Genomic DNA, 17,432 nt, shown 5'->3' on the forward strand with positions numbered 1-17,432 from the left:
ACCGGCAGGTACTGAACATGTGATGCCGGAATTTCTCTCCTAGGAGGCTCAGAAAGAGCACGAGGAGCCAGTGTAAAGTGTGGAATGTCTGAGCACTTAAAGGTTGTAAAGACAAACCAAAATGATGTAATAGTGAGCTGCACCTCCTTTTCCAAACACTAGGCTCTCCACTCCTTCTCCAATATCCTCTTTAAGATTCACGACTCAGGGCTCCCCTGGTGGCGCAGTGGTTGAGAATCCGCCTGTCAATGCAGGGGATGCGGGTTCGAGCCGTGGTCTGGGAAGATTCCCACATGCCGCGGAGCAACTAGGCCCGTGCGTCACAACTACTGAGCCTACACGTCTGGAGCCTGTGCTCCGCAGCAAGAGAGGCTGCGATATTGAAAGACCCGCGCACCGCGATGAAGAGTGGCCCCCGCTCGCCGCAACTAGAGAAAGCCCTCGCACGGAAACGAAGACCCAACACAGCAAAAATTAATTAATTAATTAATAAAAAATTCCTACCCCCAACATCTTTCAAAAAAAAAAAGATTCACGACTCAGGCTACAGCTAGGAGATAAGAACTCTCCATCCCTGGGGATCCAGAGACAGGATATTGTGCTGATGTGACTGAGATGCAGGAGAGCTCTGGATGATGTTGGAGGAGACGCCGACTTGCTTGTTGCATTACATACTGAATATCTGCTGAGTGTTAAGAAAGATGGTGCTTGCCCAACTCTCTCTCTCTCTTTTTTTTTTTGGCTGTGCTGCATGAGAGCGCAGAGTCCTAACCACTGAACTGCCAGGGAATTCCCCCCAACTCTTAAAAAATCCGGTAGGAGGCAGGATTCTGGATATACCTAGAAGTAACCTTGTAGAACCTTTTGCATGTTCTTCACCCTAAGATTTCAAGTTCTAGTAGTTCAGGAACCCCACCTTGATGGATTAAGTATGATGCTCCTTAGCACCTTAAAAGTTTTCAATGTATACATTTTTCAGGATAATGCTGAAAGATCCACTTTTGTACATTTTTTTATCTGAAAAAGCTATTAGGTGTGGAGGGGAGGGGAGGGAGCTCCACTATGCTGTGGGGAAGAAAACTGCCTGAATTAGAAAAACAGTAAGATACAAGCAGTGGCTTTTGTGGTGGGTGTTCCATAAAACAGCGTTGAAAACGCAGAGTTCTTTCTCTCCCTGCACTTCCCGTGAGGAAGGCCAGAGGGCCTCCATTAAGGGGGAGAAGCCACCGTCTCCATCCAGGCAAAGGCGTTGTGTCCAGGCTGAAGCAAACCAGAGGTTATTCCGGTCCTCTCCCTCACTCTCTTCCGGCCCTGCTTCCTTTCCCCCACCCCTCCAACAATAGCCCCTCTTGATTTCTGTTCTAAGTGAGAACGGTGAGTCCCCAGTGCAAAGGAAGCTCTAAGGATTCTTTCGAACTGGGAAGAGTGAGGGGTGTGTGCTGGCATCTGCTCCTTGGCAGTGATGCTGGGGACCCGCCCCCCAACCTTCTCCCAGAGGCAGGTAGCAGGGTTTCTTGTCCCCATTCTCCAGCATTCAAAGGGAGAAGCTGGCAGTGTACCTCTTCTTCCCAGAAGGGCTCTGAGATACTCTATCTCATACTGTTGCTTTTAAATGCTTTTTCAAACCGCTGAAAAAGCTGGACACCTTTTTGGAATGATGTTTCCAAAACTTGTCACTGCCCCTGCTGGGTCTTCCTTACCTTGAGCCAGTAGCCTGTGGGACAGTCAGAGCCTTAGGCCCCTCTGCAGATTCATTAGAGCTGGGAAAGGCCTAGTAATCAGCCCCAGGTGATTCTGATGTTTGGTTCTCAGAACACACTTGAAAAACAATACCCCAGACCTTTACTCTCTGAGATTATTAGGGTACCTTGGTATGGCGTTAACTTGCTAGGTGAGACCACAAAAATCATGCCTAATGTTGATCAGAGCTGAATAGACTTGAGGCTTGTCCAGTAACACCATTAGCCAAGAGGGAGTTATGTTGTCTTGGACAAGTTCAAAGTTTAGAAAAGGGCTCTGTAGAACAGGGACCTACATTCTGAAATCAATCTGTGTGTACAACAGATCAAAACCCTAAGGCAGTGTTGCTCAAACTTGAATGTGCTCCTGAATCATATGGAGATCATGTTAAAATGCTGATTCTGATTCAGGGGGTCTGGGATGCAGTCTGAGATTCCGCTTTTCTAACAGACTCCCAGGTGATGCCATGCTGTTGGTTCTTGGACTACACTTGAGGAACACTGCCTTAAGGGATACTTAATTTAAAAAAAATAATTATTAGCTGCTTCCTCCTTAATGAGAAACCTGAAAACAAGGAACATCAATTCAGTGACCTTGAGTAAATCACTTAACTTTTTCTAGCCTATCTGTTAAACAAGGTAGTTAGCTGCCTTTCCTCATCTCTGAAATGAGGAGAATAAAGCACCTACTTCTTAGAATGGGAGGGTTAAGTGAAATAATGTATGTAAAGTTCTTGGCAGTCCCCAGACTTCGTCATGACTCCTCCATAAATGTTGCAAGTGGTGGTGATCCTGTGGTTATCTCATTCTCCCATTAATACCAGTGGCCGTCACAGAATGAAGTCAAAGCGGGGCCGTAGCAGATCATAGGAAAATAGGAGAAGAGGTCAGAATTCCTTTCTGTGGCCCTGGTATTTGGCACTAAAGAGACAGGCTTTATCAATGTGAACAAAGAGAGGTTTTTCCGTTCCTACTATGGATAATGGAAACCTAAGACCCCAATGTTGTTATAGTCATACTTATATTTACCACTTTAAATTTGCCAAATAAGTGCAAAACTGCCTCAATCCAGGATTTGTTCATTTTGGCTGTCTCCAGTGCCTAATTATATAAAGGAAAAGGTATTGTGTGCCACAAGGATATCACATTTCCCTCCCTGAATTCACTCCTTCGTGTTTGTGTAAACTCAGTGGCATCCCTTTAACTTGGATTTACAGCCCTGCCTATAAAAAAACCTGAGAGCACTGAGCATTTCCTACAAGGCTAAATCCTGGCTCACAACTCTTTTAGTCAAGGAGAAACAAATGACCACTCTCTCTCTGTCTCTCTCTCTCGCCAAAAACAATGTGCTAACCCATCATCTGCCCAGAAAACAAATGGAAAATAAAATGCAACCAAAGTCTCTTCTGTGTATCTGATAAATGTTTATCTCCCATAAGCAAGTGGGTGGGTTCCTTGCCAAGATGACACATTAACATACATGTAACAGCCCCATGCATGTAATGGTGGAACAAGCCATAATTCCAGTCAATTCAGGTGGGAATAAACATGTCAAGCTGGCAGTTTGGCACTGTCCAGAACCCCAGAAACTTTGACTAATTTTCAACTCACTAACTGCTGTATTTAGCATTATATTACGATGGCATATTTCACTCTACAGCCCACTTATTTATTGTCATCTATTCCACAAATATTTATTGTGCATCTATTTTATGCCAGGCACTATTCTAGGTCCTAGGCGTATAGCAGTGAAAGAACAAAGGCCCTGTCCTCATGGTGCTTACTGTCTAGTGAATTTATGTACTATACATAACTTCTGATGAAGACATGTTCTTATTCTTTTATCTATATGTCATTGTTTTATCTAAATGTATTTGATATTTGAATGGTTAAAAAGAACAGCCATCATTAGGCTAGCTGTTTCTGAGAGTGCACATCAAAATATTTTGCTGCCTCTCTGCTTCTGTCAGGTGGAGGCCTGTGACCACTGCTGCTCTATTTATTAGCCAAATAAACATGTGAGAAAAAAATTCAAGAGATTTGAGTAGAAATGAAATTAGGGAAATCAGAAATTCGTCTCTAAGCTACAGATTTTTCTTATGATTAAAGCAGATTTAACAGGACTTGTGGGTGCCAGTTTTTCAAACACCATTATCAATCTTTTGCCTTTCCATGTCAGTATTAACTTAGGGACAAGGCTCTAACTTCTAAAATAGGCTCAGCACAACACACACTGTAAAAAGGTAAAAACAAAACCGAAAAACTTATGAGATTGAATCTACAAATATTTTTTTAAAGTGAATAGAAAAAAATAGTATCTGTTTTCCTTGATTAAAGAAAGAATGCATTTGTATCTTCATGTAAGATGCAAATAATATATAAATGCATAAATCGAAGAGTGCTATTCATACAGAATTACAATATTTATAATTCTAAGTAATTGCTCTTTTATGATACATATGTTGTTATAGAACATTCATCAATCTCATCCGATTGTTGCATATTCCTTACTCCATAATGCTAACAGCTTCTAGAATAACAATTGATACGTCCAAAACTAATTTCTGGAGAGAACATCAAATGCCGAATAGGAATTATGCTCAAAAGCATGGCTCTTAAAACATACATTTTAGTTTAATGTCAATGCAATCCTGAAGAAGACAGAGCAAGACAGTGACCATCTGTTTTAGAGAATCACAGGATGTCAGCATAAGAATCTCATAGATCATCTAGTGCAGTGGGTGGGGGAGAAGAGTGCTTGTAAACAAGCCCCAGGTGAATTCTGATACACACTCACACACACAGACCACTTTGAGAGTCACTGATTTGGTCCAACCTCATCATTTTACAGAGGAAACTGAGGTCCAAGCAAGTGAAGAAACCTATCAGATCACATGCATGGGGGCAGCAGAGGTTGGACAAAACAGAGCAGAAGTGTTCTGATGCCCAAACTGGTCTTTGTTTTCCTGCTCTAAGCCACCCTAGAAGACACATTTTGCACATTAGGGTAGAAAAACCCAGCTTCAATTTGCTCTCTGAGGGTTAAGTTGTCCAAACAAATCTCTATTGTATCCAAGCCTCTTATTCTAACAAAAGAACCTCAAAGGTTTGGGTTCTTGGTGGTAGATTTTGGTTCTTGCTGTGGTTGTGTGTTTTGCTTTTGGAAGATGGAGAGGGAAGTTTAACTAAGACCTAAGTTAAAGTATCATTATTACTTAACAGACTAACCAAGATGTAGGTTTTAAAGGTTAGAGTGAGAGAAAAATAGCAGTTGGATCACACACACACACACACACACACACACACACTCACACACACACAAAGTGGTGATACCGGTATTCTATTCGTCGGTGATAAAGTAAGTGGCTTGCCGCTAAAATATTTGAGGAGAGGGATCTGTTAGCCTTCACTGTGGGGAGAACATGTCACTTCAAGTCCTTTTCTCTCTGGCTGAGTCACTGCCACAATGGTCTCCAAAAAAAAAGTCTCCAGCCCTCTACTGCCAGGGAAAAGGTCACCAAGAGCACAGAGCTCGAGAGCTTGGGGAAGTGGGTGAAAGGGAGAATGAAACATCTACAATATCATGTAGTCTCTTCAAACATTCATCTAAGTTCAAGACTTGTATCCCAAGACAAACTCTTGCCTACTCTCCCCTCTATTGAACACAGCTGGCATTTTAATGAGGCTAAATCTGGCATTTCTGCCATTAGTGAAGATGAACATCAAAATATTAAGCTCTGCTTTCCTTTGTTTTAAAAGAATTGAGCTTCACTCAATGTGTGCCCAACTCCAAAGCTATGAGGCATGATTTTTGTTCTGACAGACCCTTGGTATAGTATTGATCAAGGATAATGACACAAATTATGGGGATATAGTCTACTCTCTACATTCCAAAGAGACAGTACCCTTAAGTATTAACATAAAACTTAAAAAATTACAACTGACATTGGTTGACTCCTATTACTTGCCATGCTTTGTGTTAATTGTGTTACATAAATAATCTTATTTAATCCTCACAACAACTCTATTATAACATAGATGCAATTTTACATTAGGGGAAACTGAGGCTTAGAGAAGTTAATTACCTGGCCAAAGTAAGTGTCACACAGTAAGCAACAAAGCTGGAATTCAAACCCAGATTTGTATAACAACAAAGCCTGTGCTTTTGATGTTCTGCTTGCTCTCATCTGATTCACATCCCAGCACACAGACCTACAGGACACATCCTAACATAATTTAACATTTATATGACAAATTTATAATTTAGTTATATGTACAGTTTGGGCACAAATTAATTAACGCAACCTCTGTGTGTCAAATTATGGCTCATTCCAAGCTGGAGTTCCCCTAATGTTATCACAGAAGAGCCTCTGATGACCCCAAAGAAGAATCACACACTGGAAGTTTCCACAAATGCCAACTCACTCCTTGGAGTTGAGTGAAGACAGATTGGTAGCAACTAGCCTAAACGAGTCAATGGCTTTTTTCTTTAGGGAGCTGATATTTTTCCCCCAGTATTCAACAAATATTCTCATGGCAATGACTTAACGACTCAAACGGAAATACTGAATACGTATTTTTTCTTTTAAAGAAAAGAATCTATCCTGAGCTCCTTAATCTTGGGCCATAGTGGAGACACACACTTGAGGCTGTTTTCTGCGCCATTGGCATACCCACCTTTTGCCTTACTTGTCTTTGGTCAGTGTGACTCTGCTGTCCTTTTATTCATACTGTGCTGCATCTGATGCTTTTATTCAATAACCCAAATGAGAGAGTGTTCTCTGATGTTGTTCTAAATGGGCATAAAATCAAATACATTATCAAGGAAAAATGAAACTGAAAGAAGCAAGAAAACTCGCAGCCCTAAGTTTTCTACTGGGGTCACATTTGCTGATAAAAGATGCAAAATAAAAAAAATGCCCAAGCTGATCAGTCCCGGCTCTCTTTTGATCTGAAGATCTATGAAGTGGGGTGGCTGGGTAAGTGGTAGGGGAGCTGGAGAACACTTTCAACTGTTATTAGCATGATTTTGCCTCCTCAGCAGGCAAACGCTAATCACATCTCTTTTCCGTTGCTCGTTTTATAGTGCTCCTAAGCAAAGCCTCTTGAAAAAAAGGAGAAGAGAAAAGAAGTCTGACTAATGGAACAAAACCCACATAACAGTCCAGTTCTATCATAATTTCTTATTCTTATTAAGATGATGGCTCGGTTTCGAATAAAGATTAATTACTTGATTGTGGTTAATGCATAGCCTGGCCAAGTTAATTTATAAATGAGAGAACAGCTATTTTTATCACACTCTTCACATCCCAGATGATTTCAATCAGTAAATTTCATAGAAATGAATATATGAAAAAACCTCTGCCTGTCCTTTGTCTTTCACCCATTCAACACCTCTCTGAGTTGAATGATTAATATTAGTAAATATAAACAGTCTTTCAGAGTGACCTTGCTGGCCTGTTTTTGACAATGTGATCTTGGCTTCCTTGTGGCTTGCCATGATGAGTTCTTCATAACATTATACTTTCTGCCGAATTTAATTGAAGTAAGTTAGACTTTTAAAAACTAGTTGTGTGTGTAATCTTGACTAGTTTGCTGTATTCTATTTGGTGCTTCGAAAACCAGGCGCGGGGTAAATATTTTTCAACATTTAGCTTGGTTTTTTACTCCCACTGACACAAGTGATCAATCTCAATCTTTCTCTTAGTGGCATGTTGTTTTCCAAAACTAAAGCTACATGCCCCAAAATCTTTGCCTTCTTTTGTGTGGCAGATGACATCTTCCACTGACAGTGGATAATAAATTTACATTCAACCCACATGTGGAAACTGAACACATAAGCCCCCCTGCTATGAAGTACAATTCGCAGTGACATTCCCTTCTTTTTTTCCTCCTACCTCAGTGATGCAGAATAACAATCATAAATTAACAGTTCTCTTTGGCGGGAGGGGGGGATGCTGAATGAAAAGAAAAGAACAAGAGAAGGCACCTCAATCTAGACAATGGGTAACAAAATCTTCAGAGCAAACCACAATTCTTAGCAGACACCCTGATAAGGTTCTCAGGACACAGCACTGAGGAAGAGTGAATTCTCCAGTGAGACACATCACATACTCCAGTGGCTCCTGGTTAACCCGGCCATCTTATCTGTGCCAAAATTCAGATTTAACACAATGTCCTCCTTAGCCCAATGCAATTCTATGCCCAGTTCTGCCAGCCTCAGCTCTGCAAAACATCAGTATTCTCTTTAAAAAAACATATAAGCTTAAATTCTAGGCCATCCTTCAGTCGTACACTTTGATTAAGGATTACACCCAGTAAAGCATTTTCTGTTGAAGATGCCCACAGCAATATCCATCCCAGGGACATTGAAATGGAAGTAGAAAGGATTGCATGGGTAACTTACCAGCTCCTGAGTCTCAATGGCTGCAGCAGCCCCCGTGCTTTACCTGATCCCTTGCCTCTCTGTCTCTCTCCCTCTCTCTCTCCCTCCTTGTCTTGTGTACAGATTGCAGGGAACTTAAAGAACTCGCAGGGACAGTGTTCAAATGACTTAAGAAAGAGAACAGGAACAATACTTCGTTCTCTTTTTCTCAGATGAGTACCTTCGGGAAGAAGGAAGGAAGGGAGGGGAGAGGGAGGAAGTCAACAACCCTTTGCTTTCCTGAAAAAAAATAAGGAAACAGAAGATAGACATCTCATTTTCTCTTAAACAAAATGTTGGAAGGGGCAAAAAAAAAAAAAAAAAAAAAAAAAAACTTTGAAAAAAGGAATTCCTCAAATATGCTCTCTGCCCTGGGAGCTTTAAAGAGATGAAAAGCCTTACTGGCTTGGCCTGTCCAAACAAATGGTGTTCCAGAAAGTCAGGCTCTCCTGAGCTTGCAGCCTCTGGTATCTAGTTTGCAGAACTGACACAGCCAAAGGGGAACAAATCATGTCTTGTCCACTCTGAGCAAGGGAAAGTTTGGTCTGTCATGCTAACTGAGGCAAAGCGGCAGCCTGTGAGGCCAGGCAGCATGCAGGTCAGCCAGAATGCGTGGCTCTTCCTAGGCTCTTTGAAACACCAGCGTTGCTGCAGTTCTTCAGCCTGACTCTAGAGCCTTATAGTTCTTCCCAGATCAAATAACAGATTTATGCACTGGTCCCTGCCATGGACCAAGACAATGGACTAAAACAAGCTTCCATCTTTGCTGGTGGATGAAAAAGAAAAAAAAAAACAAAACCAACTTGCCACACTGCTGTTGGACATAGTTATCTCAGAACTGTTGTTTACATTGTCCTATCCTTTACATTCTTAATGTTTCTTGGATTTGGTCCCCTCTGGAAAAACTGGAAGGTGATTTCTAATTTGTTTTCTAAATATTGCACAGGTCTTAGATAAGTCAGCCACAGTTTGTGGGTTTTTTTCAGCAATATGTAGATTTTTTAAAATTTATTTTTTTATTTTATTTATTTTTTAACATCTTTATTGGAGTATAATTGCTTTACAGTTTCTGCTTTATAACAAAGTGAATCAGCTATACATATACATATATCCCCATATCCCCTCCCTCTTGCGTCTCCCTCCCACCCTCCCTATCCCACCTCTCTAGGTGGTCACAAAGCACAGAGCTGATCTCCCTGTGCTAGGAGCCACAGTTTTTCAAAAGGGATAGGGAGGCTGAATACAAAGAGGGAATATCCTTTACCAAGATAGGGGCCCTAGGAGTTCAGTGGGCAAGCATGAGCTCTGCTTAGGGTTTGTTTCGCTTAGGAATAAGCATGGTTTAAAATTCTCTGATTTGTGTTGTTGCATCTTATGCCCTTCATTTATCTGGTTAAGACCATTTTTCACCACGAGCAGGAACCAGCAGTTATGCAGATCTTTGTGGCAGCAAACGAAAAAACAGCTTTAAGTACTTCCTTATTTCAACCAATTTTGAAAAAATGGGGTGGAGAGTCACACCTGAGCGCAAGTCAAGTGAATTCAGGAAAAGAATGATTCTGACTCAGTCTCTCTGTAAGACTTTTACTGGATTCAATGGACTATAAGATCATTCATTTATCCAGTTTTCTTCACCCAGTAGTTATCTATCAATTTATCTCTCTAACTGAATATGTGTGTGTATGCATATGTATGTGTTTGTATCATAGAGAATATAATGTCATTCGGTAAGTTTGTAAGGGCCAGGACAGTCTTATTCTTTGCATTCCCGTGGCACCAACACTGGCACAACACATGGCATTGGATTTCTGCCATGGGTGATCCAACCCCATCTACAGATGAAACAACTAACGCCCAGAGAAGACTCTGTACTGTTTGCCCGAAGTCACACACATAGTGACTAAAACCAAAATGCTCATCTCTCTCCTGATTCAGCTCTGGTGCTCTTTGCCCTCTGCTGGCCTTCCTCTATATCCTGCCTTTGTAGAAATGGGAAAGAACACAAAAATGAAAATCTGAGAAAGCAAGAGAACAACATGAAGGAATGGCGTGGGGGAGGGACAGGAATTGATTCTTGTAGAGCAACAGCGATACTGGGGGCAAACCTTTGAGTAATCGTGAGGTTTACGAAGCGCTCTGCTGAAACATACAATAAAAAGTGGAAGTAGGTGGGAGGGAGGTGAGGGTGAGGAGGAGAAAGAGGGAAATGCTGGGCTGGGTTTCTGAGGCACCAGTCAGCAGAGGCAAAGAGGGGATGTGAAGAACAAAGAAGCTCGGGCTGCAAATGTCTCTGATCACCTGGAGAAGCAATGACAGCAACATGCAGCCCTTTCCATGTTCGTATTCCTCCTGCAGCCTCAGGGCAGAGCCAGGGCTGAGCCCCAGGAGCCCAGTCAGAATCCAGAGGATTTCCCTTTCAAGTCTGCAGAATGTGGGGACTGTCACGTTGAGGCGTGTTGTTTTCTCCAAGCCAGCTGACCCGCCCAAAGACAGCCTGGATGGGGACATGTGCCATCCGAGCTGGACGGCTTTGATGTCATGGAGCTGCATCCAGCTGGGAGCTTGTGACTTCACCTCTGGAAAAGCTGGAAGGTGATTTCTATTGTTTTCAAAATACTGTGAAGCAGCATGGGTCTTAGGTAAGTCAGCCACGGTTTTTCAAAAGGGATTCTCAGCCCTGCCTGTGCCCAGCTGTTCCATTCATATAGCTCGTTGTAACCCTCCTGTGAGATTCATAGAACGGGCTTCTCCCTCTTTCCCTGCTCCGCCAGTCATACGAAGATGATCCCCTACTACTTGTAACATCACCCACTGGGTGTCTAGAAGCTGAAATTCCTAAGTCCCTCCCATCAGGTTTCACGGGAGAGATTTCTCATCAGGTCACTCAGGCTGGTGAAGCTTCCTCTCCAGCCATCTCATGATTTATTCAGATTCTGAAGGAAAGTGAAGGGAATGGATGTTTGTACTGCAGACAACTGAGGAAAGGCTTGTGTAGAATTGGACTATGGCCGAGCCTCCGACCTAGCAGGTGAGCCCCACATTGTGTGTGACTTATAGTTTAAATAAGAGCCAGAGGTCTGAGAGCCTTGAGCTGGGATGGGATAAGGAGGAGAAGGAGTATGGTTCACAATTGTAGAATTGGACTATGGCCGAGCGTCTGACCCAACAGGTGAGCTCCACATTGCACTGGATATTATAGAGATCATTTGATTAGAAAGAGAGGGCTACAAGATCAGGGGACAAGGAGAAACACCAAGGTTAAAATTCAGTGAGGCAAAAGCAGTGACCCAAGACTCAGACCAGCCCTGCAGAAACATGAGCTCTACTCAAAACGGCTTCCCACTTCTGAAGCATCCTAACTGGTACTTCTCCAACTTGTGAATATCCAGAGCTCTAGGGCTATCTGTTCACCCCAGGACTAATTTGACCCCTGGCCATGGAGGGTGGGGAAGTGAAGAATGAATTGAAATATAACATATATTCAGAACAGTGCACAAAAAAGTAAGTGTATACATCATTGAATTTTTATAAAACAAACACATCTGAATAACAGAAACCCCTGTGGCCCTCGAGCCTTCTACCTCTCCTCAAGGGTCACATGGTCCTAAATTCTCAAACCTGACGTAGATGCATATTACCTGGTCTACATAACAAATGGCATCAAATTGTACTTTCTGTTTTGTATGATATTTGTGAGATTCGCCCCTACTGTTGAGTGTACTTATGGCTCAATCACTGTCATCACTGGAGAATACTTCATTCTGTGACTGTACCACAATTTATATATCCACTCTACTGAAGATGATATTTGGGTTGTTTCTATTTCGGGGCCATTAACAACGGGCTGCCAGGAATATTCCTGTTGCTGCCAGATGTCTTTTTAAAGCCTGGTACAGGACTCCCCTCTCTCCAGGAAGATTGTCCACTCCAGTGATTCACAACCTTTTGTTTGGTTTCTTTGCACCTACTTCCTCTCACATGGGACGCATGACATAGTTTTTTTTTTACTTTAATCCAAGTGGATTTGGTTTGAGGACATGGTGATGCCTTTGGAGACACTGGCAGAGTTCCTGAGTCATTTCAGAACGGATTGGGAGCCACGGTCCTCACTTCCTGCTACAACCTGGAGATGCTAGTCCCTGCTGCCCTGAGTCACTCTCCATGGACTCGCCGTCTCCCTTCCAGACTCTGTGTCAGCTGGGTCTCCCCTCCCTCGTGTAGGCTTCTCACGCATTAGACTAATGTGCGAAGAGAGGGCCAAGTCCCAGGCCTGAAACAGCTTTGAAACTTCCTTTGTTTCTTTGATTTATTCTCTTCATCTTGCCAGGCCCTAATATCCTCCAAGTCCCAACTCCCAAAACGTGAGAACATTCATTTCTTTCTTTCTCTTTAGTTTTTGTTTTTAGCATGAAAAAGTGATGTGAAGGATTATAAACAAGTTACTAAAGAAAACCTGTTTTATGCATCTAGTTTCCTCATCTGACAAGTGGGGATAATAACATAACACTTATTTTTCATATTCTTAGGAGTAAAGAAGAGGAGCTAAAATCTTTCATACACTTACCATGTGTGAGGCACTGTTCTAAACATACTACATGTCACAACTTATTTAATCGTCACAACAGTCCTCTGAAGTAGCTGATATTGTTGACCTTTATCTCCTCCTCTTTTTTAATAGATGAGGAAACTGAAGCATGGAGACGTTACACTACTTCCCAGTATCACACAATTAGTAAGATTCCAAACCCAGGGAATTCTGGCTCAGAGCCCTATTTCAACCAAAAGCTAACAAACACTGCCTGTCACACAGTAAAAACTGGTCCCTAGAATTGGAGAACATGTTGTATAATATAAAAGGTAAAAATGTACAGCACAGAGGTGCATTCTGCAACCATTTAGTGAGCATGTCTTATGGACCAGACGGCTCCACACTAGGAGTGGGCAATGCACTTATGAATTTTACTTCCTGGCAGAGAGAGACACTTTCAATTAAATAAATCATGCTTGGATATCTGAACAATTACAATTGCAGTCACTGCTCTGAGAAGGAAACCTAAGAGTTAGGAGAGCATGTAGTCAGGTACCAAATCTGTACAAAAGGTCAGGGAAAGTCTTCTTAAGTAAATGAAACATAAACTGAGACCTGACGAATGAGCAGGCATGTGCCAGGCAAGGAGGGGAGGCAGCAGCTCCTGCAACAGGTAGCTGGGGGGGTCCAAGTTCAGATTCTGAACTTGATCCTAAGATGGTTGGGAAATCATTAAAGATTTTACACAGGAGAAGGACATGATCAGATTTGCATTTCAGAAAGCCTGTGTTGGTCACTGTGCAAAGAATGGCTTGTGGAAGGGCAAGAGTGAAAGCAGATGAAGAGTTGTAAAGTCTAGCCTAAATCTGGTTGTGTCAAGAAGGGCCGTCAGGAGCTGCAGGTGGACGTGTTGGCGCCTAGAGAGGTCATGGGTGGTAAAGTCTGAGCCCCACCCTCATACACTGTGTGACAAGGGTTTACTGGAGAGTGAATATAGGCAGTGTCTGGCACATACACAGCTGGCTCATGAAAGATTCACACTTTTGAACAGCAGCACCTTCTACCATGCACCCACCCCCATCCCCAATCTCCAGAGCTTCCAAAGCTGAGTACCTACCCGCCTTTGCTCCACCCTGGCCTCTTGGTCGGCTTGCCTTACTGTCACTGTCCTCATGTGTATCCCGTGCCTGCATTTCTTAATATTCACCCAACAGAGCTCCCTTTTCTCCAGCACACACCCCATGCTGCTACTGAAAAGCTGGTAGCATTCTCAAAGCTGGCCCAGAAGGGATGAGTCTGAGGGATAGAGCAGAACTCAGTGTTTGAACTATTAGGGTTGGGGAAAATGTACTCTAGGTATTCCATGTTAGGACCCGGGCTGAAATTCTCTAAGGAAATCCTGTTAGATGTGGTAGATGGATAGGATTATGATTTAGTTACAAGACTAAATCTTAAGAACTGGCCTGTGGACTTAATCACCAAGGAACACATGGTTTCTACAGGAAAATGCATTCTGACCTCCAAACATCTGATAGAAGCAAATGAGTATTTTTAAGTTGGGGAATGGCAGTAGTTGTATGAAAAAAGCACCTGTGGGTTTCTTGTCAGGCCAGAGGTGAGCAAGCATCCTCCTCCAGTACTTACTTCCATTATTCAGTAGGGCTCATTTTTCCAGTCTTCCTCCAGAGTGGTCATAAAGGCCTTTTCTTCTACTTACAGGCTCTCTCCAAGCACCCTAAGATCCTATGTTTCAGTGACACACAAGAGACAAGAAATAACTTTATTTTTATACATTACATTAAGTGTGATTAAAGTTCCCCCTCCTTGGTAAAGTTGGCTAACAGTTCTATATCATTATTTTTCATGACTCTCACACTCTTCCTTAGGTTGTACCAGACCCAGGACTTTCACAGCCCTAAGAAAATAGCACTGAGGCTTGATCCTTGTTGGCTGATTCATGGTCCCCTCAGAGGTGGCTGGCTCTGCTCGTGCCTCTACACCCTCGGTGCCAAGTGCAGTCACAGGAATGTCCACCCAAACTTCCAAGGCCATATTGACCAGATCTCTAAGGTTATCCTTGTCATCTTCACAGCCCTACATAGATGAGACCTAGGTTGCTGCAACCTGTCTTCTTTCCTAATCTTCTGGGATCCAACTCACACCAGGGGTCAAGCTACCCCCTTCTTCAACCCCATTGCCACACGTTTCAGCCTCCTTGGACCTAGACCAGGGGTAAACTCAAATGTTAAATGAACCAAGCAGGTTCATTTAACCAGTGCCCCATGTGTAATACAATAGGGTGTGGTGGGCATCAAGGCAAATCGAAGAGTTCATATCCCACCTAAAGTTGTTTGTGACCATGTGAGAATATAGGCCTAGTGTGACCCAGGCCATCTTATTTTTTAAAAAATAAGCTGAACATCTGAACTTTTAACGTGGAATTTCTTGACGTTAAAATTTTAGAATTAAAAAGAGACTATTTTTAAAAGATATTAAGGAATTATTATTCATCATTTGGGGTGTGATAATGGTGTGGTGGTTTGCTTTTTTTTTTTTTTTTTTTTTAATGGTACGCGGGCCTCTCACTGTTGTGCCCTCTCCCGTTGCGGAGCACAGGCTCCGGATGCGCAGGCTCAGCGGCCATGGCTCACGGGCCCAGCCGCTCCGCGGCACGTGGGATCTTCCCAGACCGGGGCACGAACCCATGTCCCCTGCATCAGCAGGCGGACTCTCAACCACTGCGCCACCAGGGAAGCCCTGCTTTTTAAATATATAGTGAAGTATTCACAAATGAAATGTGATTTGTTTAAGACTCTACATGAAAAAGTAAAATTTAAATCTGAAGGGAGTCTAAATTTGACGGTTTTAAACTATGCCCACAAATTCTTTACTCTTCTCTTTGAAAGACAGAGTCTAATTCTAACCACTTAGACTTAGTGATTTGTTCCCAACACCAGAATAAGGCAGAAGTGATGTGGACTGACTTAGGAGAACAGGGCACAAAAGGCACTAAGGTTTTCTTTTCCCTCACTCTCAGATTACTTGCTCTGGGGGAGGTCAGCTGCCATGCCATGAAGACCCTTAAGCAACCTGTGGAAAGGGCCACATGGACAGGGACTGAGGCCTCCTGCTGTGATCTCAGCAATGGATCATCCAGTCCAATCAAGCCTTCAGATGACTGAAAGGCCCTGCCACATTCCGACGGCAACCTCACTAGAGATCCTAAGCCTAACCACCCAGCTAAGCTGTCCCTCAACTCCTGACCCATAGAAACTGTGAGATAATAAACATTTGGTTTTTTAAGCCACTAGGCTTTGGAGTAATTTGTTATACTCCAAAAGATAATTAATACATTAGCATCAGGAAGGCTGCTAGTTTACGACTTTTGGCCTTACCGTTTCAAACCAAAACTCCCAGGTAGGAATATTTGCTGGTGGCAATCACAGTTTGACTCTGAAATTCAACAAGGCTGTTAACTGCTACATCTACCTCCACTCACCACCAAACAAAGGGGATCAACTTTAAAGGATCACATGCTTATCCTATTCTACATGGAATTCCTCAGAAGAGAATGTACTAGTGACCCCTGGTACCAATATAATGGACTATAAGAGTTCAGCTCATCATCTATACCATCAATTTGTTTCTTTATTTCACTCCCACATTTGTCAGTGAGTGATACTTTCTGGGCAAATTTTCTTTTTAGGTGTCTTTTTCTTGATAGATTTTAAACTGTCAAAGGCTGGAAGATCAGCAGCTGATTTGTTTTATGTAGTGGCAAAATCTCTACTTAATGTTGTGAGTGTTTGGTAGGTACCAGTTAATGCTTTGAAAGCTAGATATTGGAAAGATTTTATTTGTTTTAAAAGAAAAAAAAATTGACAGAACCCTTTGACCAAAAAGTAATCTTACTTAGAAACTAATACAGAAAACAGAATATAAGTTTTGTGGGAACCCAGGCTTTGCTGGTTCCTTGCTGTATCTCCAGTGTCTGGAAGTCACTGGCACATGGAAGCTGCTCAATAGACATTTGCTAAATGAATGAATGAGTGAATTAATGAATGAGACCAAAAAGAAGAGACTCCATTGGAGGAGGAGGGTGGAGTTCCATCCAGTAAGTATTCTCCTCCCTTCCTCCATCGCCTCTCAAATGTCACCATCACTGAGGTGCTTTTGAGGTAGGCCGACTGCCTGAGAAACACAGTTCTAAATGTGAGGCCTGGCAAGAACTCCTTGGAACTAAACATGAGCAGATCTGGGCCCCCACCCCGTTCTTCCACTTACTGGCCACAAGGCCTGGCAGTGGTTTTCAACCGCTCTTCTTTGGTCCTGATTTCTTCTTCTGCAAAATGAGATAGAAGCTTCCAGCCTTAATTCCAGCAGTGTCATGAGTATGTCCAGGCTTCCCCATCTTTTAACATTCACCCGGAAGGAGGCAAGTCACCACTTGGGAGGCACTTTGAAGCTGACAAACAGGAGGCCTCAGAGCGATGTGACCAGAGGCGCACAGTTTGGCAGATGACCTGATCTGACTGATGTTCAAAGCAGCTGTCGGTGAATAGAAGGCGGCCTGCACAAAGGAGCTAGCCAAAAATAATGAGGGAGATGAAGAGAAAAAAGAAAGAAGGAAGGAAGGAAGGAAAGAAAGGAAGAAAGAAAGAAAGAAAGAAAGAAAGAAAGAAAGAAAGGAAGGAAGGAAGGAAGGAAGGAAGGAAGGAAGGAAGAAAGAAAGAAAGAAAGA

The 17,432-nt window shown here is 42.7% G+C and overlaps 1 protein-coding gene across 2 annotated transcripts in view; it reads right to left on the minus strand.

Moving 5' to 3' along the window:
• The window catches only part of ZNF366 (zinc finger protein 366), a 72,406-nt gene extending 55,353 nt beyond the window's left edge, over window positions 1-17,053 (minus strand). The window contains exons 1-2 of one of the 2 annotated variants that reach the window (XM_028493467.1): window positions 16,976-17,053; window positions 14,336-14,434 (exon numbers count right to left, since the gene is read on the minus strand). The gene's annotated coding sequence lies outside the window, so the exon portion shown is untranslated. Of the gene's footprint in view, window positions 1-8,145; window positions 8,260-14,335; window positions 14,435-16,975 lie in introns of those variants that run through there. The other variant, XM_007104483.3, reaches the window with a different exon arrangement.
• Between the last annotated feature and the right edge of the window lie 379 nt (window positions 17,054-17,432).

Source organism: Physeter macrocephalus, chromosome 8 (assembly GCF_002837175.3).
Source record: "Physeter macrocephalus isolate SW-GA chromosome 8, ASM283717v5, whole genome shotgun sequence".
Classification (NCBI taxonomy): Eukaryota; Metazoa; Chordata; class Mammalia; order Artiodactyla; family Physeteridae; genus Physeter; species Physeter macrocephalus.